This window comes from Aplysia californica, unplaced genomic scaffold (assembly GCF_000002075.1).
Source record: "Aplysia californica isolate F4 #8 unplaced genomic scaffold, AplCal3.0 scaffold00039, whole genome shotgun sequence".
Lineage (NCBI taxonomy): Eukaryota > Metazoa > Mollusca > Gastropoda > Aplysiida > Aplysiidae > Aplysia > Aplysia californica.
The window spans coordinates 1,615,835-1,623,613 of record NW_004797309.1 but is presented as its reverse complement, the minus strand read 5'-3'; positions in this window follow the sequence as shown (position 1 = coordinate 1,623,613).

Sequence of the window (7,779 nt, the reverse complement as noted above, 5' to 3'; positions counted from 1 at the left end):
GAAATAATAAAAGGCATGTTGTACTTTAAGAATGTGGCATCAATAGAAAATCTGCAAATTTGACCCTACTGTCGATTTCTGGCCAATATCTCCATTTCTAGATTGCAAGAAGTAATTCATTTTGTCAGCAAGCCTCACAAATAGTTCTCTCTATTTACCCTGATGTGTAGTTAAAAAGTGAATGGAGATAAACTGTTACTGTTGTTTTGTTGTTCTTAAAATGTTATTTCCTGTCATGCAAAAGTTGATGTGAATCACAGGGATATTTCTTTAAAGTTTGCATAGTATTTTCTGAATAATATTGAGCAATTGATACATTTACATTCCACTTTTTGTGCCTTTTCAAGTTTACAGTGTTTCTCACAATAAATTGAAAACAAGTATAGGTTGAGCTGCAGAATTTGCCAAAGTAAATGGAAAATAATAAAACACAATGCCAGTGTTTGCTGTGAGATATATTATAAATGTGAGGCATCATGGTGAAATCTGGCTCTCTTAAAAATAGAATGGATGATACTGGCATTTTTCTGCCAAACAATTTTTATCGAGTTTTTGTTTTTTCGCTTAGCATCTTCATGTCCTTTAAAAACACATTTCTGTGTGGATTTTACTGAAAAATGTTAATTAAAGGGGGAAAAAATGTAAATTTTCATTTCCCAAGCACTCTCAAGCCATGGAAGTCACCAAACTTTGGCAGCCATTTTCTAACTAATTTTATATGAGAATCCATGAGACATCTTGACTTCTGTTCAAGGTAGATGGGTATTTTTTTTCATTTAAAGATAGACAAATGCACAAGCTTTATGATGAAACAAGTAACTCAACATACCCAAAATTTGACGAGCGTCTGATTCCACCACGTCCTGACACATACGCTGCTGGTACATATATACACACCTGCAGGATCATAGTATGGGTGATGTTACATTTTCCTTCACCCTGATTACTAAATATTAAGTGACTACTGATTTTGAATACTGCAGCTGTCGGTGTATACCTGCTGTGGAGAATCTGGTTCTATTGTCTAAAGGGCTTTAAATCATTTTGTAACAACATTGTACCGAATGATGCCCAGTTAAGTCCACTAAAATCTGCTCAGAAATTTTTGATACCTCTATAAACATGTATTTGTCTTAATATAAATGCTGAATTCAACATTTCATTGTGTTTTGCTGTTATGTTATGCAATGTATTATTTTTGCTCTTTGCAATCTATTGTAGCTCTTTGTATGTAAAGGTTTATTGCTGAATGTGAAGAAAACGAAGTATGATGTCTGAAACAGCAGAACACCCTAGCTGTAATCCCATAATCAAAGATGAAAATAGCAAACACCTATCGTGAGTGAAGACTTTGAACATCTTGCTCTCACTGAAAAATTGAAGGCAAACAATGCAGGAGTAGACTCAGAGAGACTTCTCTGGAAAACCTGAATAAATAGGTGACAGTGCATTACCAGGAAATAGACATTTTTTGTGCAGAGAAATGAAAAGAGAACCATGATCACGGATATCAGTTTCAGAATGGCTTTTTATGATGATGAATCTATTATGCTGCTTTCTTCCTGCTATGACGATCGCTCACTAATGCAGAAACTACACAGCACGGTTCGTAAGCAAAACCTAGTTGCTGCCATATGTGTTCATGCTGTTGACTGTCCTGTTTTCAAAAGTCATTACTGTGGCCATTTTAGACAAGTAGAATACAGATAAATACTTTTAAAATTATTTGTTATTTGTTTTTCCCCCTTTTTTCCTTTAGTATGATCAATTTTAATCTTAGAACTTGGCAGATAAGACCAAGTGTATACTGTTGAACTGAATAAATTTGATAATAATATCATCGGCATTCTGTTGGAACCTTGTTAACTTGAATTTTAAAATTTTGCAGGAGAGACAAGAAACTATCTAACAGTACTGTAAAAATGCTAACACTGAAGCAATTGAATAGTGTCTATATATTTTGTTGGGCCTTAGACAAAATCCTGCTAAGAAATATGTGTTTACCTGAGTGCATTTTTAATTTTCTGAGTTGGCGTCAAAATGTCCTTTGGTTAGCGAGGTTTTCCATCTCATACATTGCTCTGTTGAACCTCACTAAGGTGTTAGTAAAGTTAGAATGCAGCAACACGGCCTTGGTTGCTCTTTTCTAATCTTGCTAACTTTGGATTGCCTTTAAATGCACATTTTTAATATAAGCTCTGGATCGTGTTACAATGTTCTGATGGCCGGCTAGTAAGCTATTATACATTTTGCTTAGGCGTAAATTTCTTTATCTCTCAACATATCAGGTGAAATCAATAAAGTAAGTGATCATGTGGAGGAAGATAGTGAGGCTCACTGACCCATGGTGATTGACCAGTTGTCTGATGGAACCTTGCTGTATCATGTTTGCAAGGTTCATGAATTCAATGGATCACTTATGTCTTGTTGGTTGATAGCAAGGTGTGCGCAGAATTTGAAGTGCGTTTCCGTCCATCTAGATTTAATATCGACACATTGTCTATCAAGGTCTCAGGAACCTTTTGGTGGAAAAAAAAAAAGATTTCTGCCGTTAATCAAGTTTGGGAGGTTTCGTCAGAGTACCCACCATATGCTGGAGAGGGAAGAATACTGATCTACTAAGAGAAATGAGTGGCTAATAAGTGGTATGTTTTAGTGTCTGGTTCTATTTTTACTTTTGCATTGTATTTGAAGACTTAGGTGTCCTGATGCTTTGAATGTTATTTATTCATTCTCCAGACTCTAGTCACTTTGTCCATGAGCCGAGTGACTGCAGCTCTTATTGACTGTTACTTGTTACCAGGAGGGGAAGTTCACTTGTTGATTGATATAATAATACCCGAACAAATTCTCTGATGATTTGGTTTTGTGTTCTCCGATTTCTTATCAATGTTAGTCACATTATGTGCCCTATTTATAGTCCATAAAATACGCTTAAATATGATATGCAGATTATAAAACTCCACCTAATTCTAATTTTTAAAATACAGCTACTCCTTAATGTATGTCTTCGTTCATCACACTTGACATGAAAAATAGAGATATTGTGTATTTTATCTCATGAAGTCAAAATGAGTCTTAGTGAGAAGCCAAAATCTTTCTAGTTTAAAATGTTGTTGCCATATTTATTATCATATTACATATATACATTAAAGAGTTGAATTAGCAGGCCAGGATGACTAAAAGGAAATGATTGGAATATCCTTCATCTTATTGTAACTTCAGTGTATAGAACAAAATAAAATTGCATACATATGACTTTTTTCTTGCTTCCCTATGCTTACTGTCATATAATTATGTACCCTGTACCTGCATGCTTCAGTGCCTGTGAAATAAAATAATATGCATATTTGTTAAGGATTACAACAAATTCTGAGAAATGAAAAATGATATTTTTGTCCTAAGTATAAATATTTGAATTTGTATACCATTTTAGTGTTTTTCTGTGTGTCTTTTATGTTTTTAATGCATAAATTCATTGTTCATCAGATTAAATTCGGCAGGTGGTTTTTGCTTCCATGTTGTTTATAGTAGTGAAAACGATATTTATAATAAGTGATCACAGAAATGACATACAGCTTCTTTTCCTGTACTCAAAGCTCACTCATCAGTGATATCATAATCTGCTCACAAGGTATCTCTATTTTTTAACTTTAATGACATGTACTTTGCTGAAATTGAAACCCACTAATGTATCATCCATTAATTTTGATTTAAAACAAGACTTTATCCTTCTCAGGCACTCTACTACAAAATAAACTACATAGTATAGTATTTCTAATTTCTATGATTCTAAGCAGTCAAGAAAATTGTGATAAGTTGTGCTGCATTGATGAATGTTGTATTGAGAGACAAATCAAAGAACTCAAAGGTCAATCTTTGATTTTAATTTATTATGCCATTGTCTGCAAATTTGTGCATATGAGTGGACCAAGTAAAAACTCAGTGATAATACTTTTACAAATATGATACAAGGACTCTGATTATATTCTGTAGGTTATGTAGAAAAAAAACGACCCATCTTACTTTTGCAATTTTCATCAATTAGCCTCATATGTAAAAGATGGAGAGAGAATATTGATTGTATAATGACAGCATGCATTCTCCATATAGGCAGGTTCATATTACAGTTTTGCATAGTATCAAATCTCACATTCTGTGAAGCGCTTTGGGATGGTGACTTCAAGGTTAAAACTTGGGCTTATAAGTCCATTCCATCCAGCTGCTTATTGTTCATTACTCTTTTTGTTTTACAAACGTTCTTGAGAAAAGAAAATGTCAGGGAATCTTAATCAGACTTACAGTCTAATTTTCTTTTATTTCTACATCATTCGGAAGCGTTACATACAAAAATAGAAATTGGCAAGGGACAATGAAAATGTTCTTTTGTTGAAATCTTGATAAATTACACCTACATGTATAAATGTTTTACCATAATTTTTTTTTATTTTTTAGGGGGGGGTTGTTTTTTTTTGGTTTATTTATTTATTAATTATTATTTTTTGCTGTTGATTCTTTCTGAAGTTTAATTATGGTGCTCATAGCTGTGTAATACATGTACATGTATGTTGTTTGTTGGTATAAAAACACCCCAGAAAAAGTTCCCTGGGCATAAAATTGTGCCCTTTAATTTTTTTTCAGTGCCATGCCCATGAAACAGAACATGTTGTATATTTTTTTGAGCTACTTCAGAATTTCTTGAAAACCTCGAAATTTTTGTAAATTGACTTCTCAATTACAAATTTCTAAAACCTTCTAATGGTGTTGATAATGCTAACGTCTATTGAAGTGTTTGTCTCATGTATATGAAGTGTTTGTCTCATGTATATGAAGTGTTTGTCTCATGTATATGAAGTGTTTGTCTCATGTATATGAAGTGTTTGTCTCATGTAGCCTATATGAAGTGTTTACATGTGTCGTTGTCTTCTTTTTTGAACAAGTCTGCTGGTATTTGAACTTTGTTCACCAAAGTCGTCATTCCACGTGATCAATATAATATATATATATATATATATATATATATATATATATATATATATATATATATATATATATAAATATAATATATATATATATATATATATATATATATATATACCTTATGTATTATATTTTATTGTGTAGTGGATGTCAGCATTTGATTGGCTGTCAGGTTGCCATGTTGTCTGTCCCATGGAGGACTGAGTTGGTAACATAGATTTTACAAGTTTGTTAGTGGAAATGTTCTAAAGTTGTGTTCCCTCTCAGCTTGAAGCGATACAGAACATACTCTAACTTTTTATCCCAAATGTGAGCTTGCCTACAGGTTCAAAGCCCACTACATTTGTTCCTAAATTCTTTTGATCCGGATATGTCTCCTATAGGCTATTACTATTAGTATTACATAGCAGAGACACAAATTTTATTGAGGCTTTGCTTGCTTGACAACCTTTTTCATGCGCAGTGTTGAAACTGGATAGGCTTAGCTTCTTCGTTTGATTGTTCTATTAGTTACTGAATACGATACGTGTTTGTGAAGTTGAGAGTGTACTTTATGTACCGAGTTGGACGGAAAATAAAATCATTATATCGCGTATCACTGTTTGTATATTATTAAACATTTCTTTTCTTTAGTTCTTCTGTATTATGTTGTTGTTGTGTGTATGAGTAGCTTATTGCTAGTATGAGGCTGAGATAGAAAGAAAAAAAAAGCGAGAGGGAGAAGGAAAGAGAAAGGTGAGAGAGAGAAGGAAAGAGAAAGGTGAGAGAGAGAAAGAGAGAGAAAGGAAGAGATAGAGAGAAAGAGAGAGAGAGAGAGTGAAATGATGTGCAAATATTTATTTTGTAAAGTATTTTTGTCTTCTTGATAACTGTCTTTCGTGCAGATATCACTGCCTGTTCAAAAAGTAGAACCCCTCCAACACACAGTGTTGCACCCGCCTCGAAGCAATGTGCCTGTGTCAAGTAGTGTAGTAGTAGTCGAAGGCATTCAGCGCCTTCAAAAACATAAACGAAAATGCCATTGTTGAAACTGAGTATGAATTCAAAATCAATCAGAAAAAATAAAAGGAAAAACGGATGTCAGCCTGTGTTTACAATCACAGTAGACATTGACGGCACGTGTATACATGTGTGTTTTTTGTTGTTTTTTGTTGTGTTTAATCCGTAGATTTTTCGTTTGACTCCAAGTTTGCTCATTTTTGGAAAAAGTTATTTTTTCAACTTTTTTGGGGGGTTGTATTTTTTTTTCTACTAGATCCAATGGTTTTGCGTATACAAACTCTATAAAATACCAAAAAAATAACTGTAAATAGCCATGTATAGTGTCGGCTGCACCCGTTCTTTTTAGGCGATTTACTCCCATTTATGCAGTATTATGCTGAGCTGTGATGCGGATGGCCTCGGCTCGAATCCCCCATGGGCCCTTCTTGAACTTGCTTTAAGAAGATTTCAAGACTCCCATTGTTTGAGTAAAAAGAAGTACATGGACACCTTAACAGTCTTTCAGTTCAGGGGAAAAGTACGACACCGAGACAGAAACTCTGAAACAACGGGTGGTTGGCGGATGCTCTGGTGTGGCTTGCTCCTTCTTTCCTATTAAACATTTATCGTTCTGATCTCTCCTCCTTTTATGTATTAGTTACTCTCTTGTAACGCCTCTGTTCTTCGACACTCATGACATTATTATGTTGCTAGTGTGCAAAACTTCCGAAAGACAGAAACAACAGAGAAAGAAAATAAGTAGAATAATCTACAAGTGGCGCCCCCCCAACCACGCGGGCAAGTCTCTCCGTCGCTCGGTCATATCGGAGATGGACGTTAATTATTCCAAAGTCCAGGTTCTTATATAGCCTTACAGAGTTGAAATTATCCGTCAACACCAACATGGAGGCCAAGTATGCCTGCTCTTCCTTTGAAATGACTTGTGTCCAGCCATCTCTTTTAGTTTTAGTAAGTGTTTTACGTTAGACTTCAATAAATAAAACCTCGTGGTATAGAGGTTACGGTTTTAGCTTCTCATTCAATAGGTTCGACACTTGACAGCTACGAAACATTTTCTTCTCTAAATGTTCTCCGTTCATCCCCTTTCCAGCTCGCTAGACTTATTTTATCGTCTACTTTCGTCTTCACCTTCTGCCCCCACCCCCTTCTCCCCCTCGTCCGGGCTCCTGCCTCTTTCTGCAGTCTTTCTACTGTACTCCTTGGCTCCTTCTTACTGCTGTCGTCTTTCAGCCACACCACTGGTCTTAGATAATAACATAACATATACAGCCTTCTCGAATAAAGACAAACAATCTCGAAGGTCCCGTGTGCAAGTTGTGTACGCTTAAGACCCCTTGATAGTACAAAATCGATAACAGTGGGCATCGATCGCCACCCGCGCAAATTTCAAAATTAATTTCTTCAATACTGAAAATGTGTCCAGCGCGCTCATATGACGTTACGCAGTTCGCGAGCGCCGTAAAAGACTTACCAAACAAGACGTCAACACGTACAATCTCATCGGTACTTACACAACAGCGGTCATGTCTGGCACGACACTGAGGAAAGTACATTAGTAGTCGAGAAAGCAGAGTTTGAAATGAAAAAAAAAAAGAAGATGAATGCAGAGAGTAGGACATGAGTTAGTCAGCCCGATAATGTCCTCTTCGCTTCATACGTGCGCTTCTTTATTCCACGAGTGAGCGAAAGAAACCAACGTAGTTGAAGAGGCTTTTGTCTGTTTTTTTGTTGTTGTTGTTGTTGTTGTTGTTGTTTTTTGGGGGGGGTTATTTGTTTGTTTCTTGGTTGGGTTTGGGG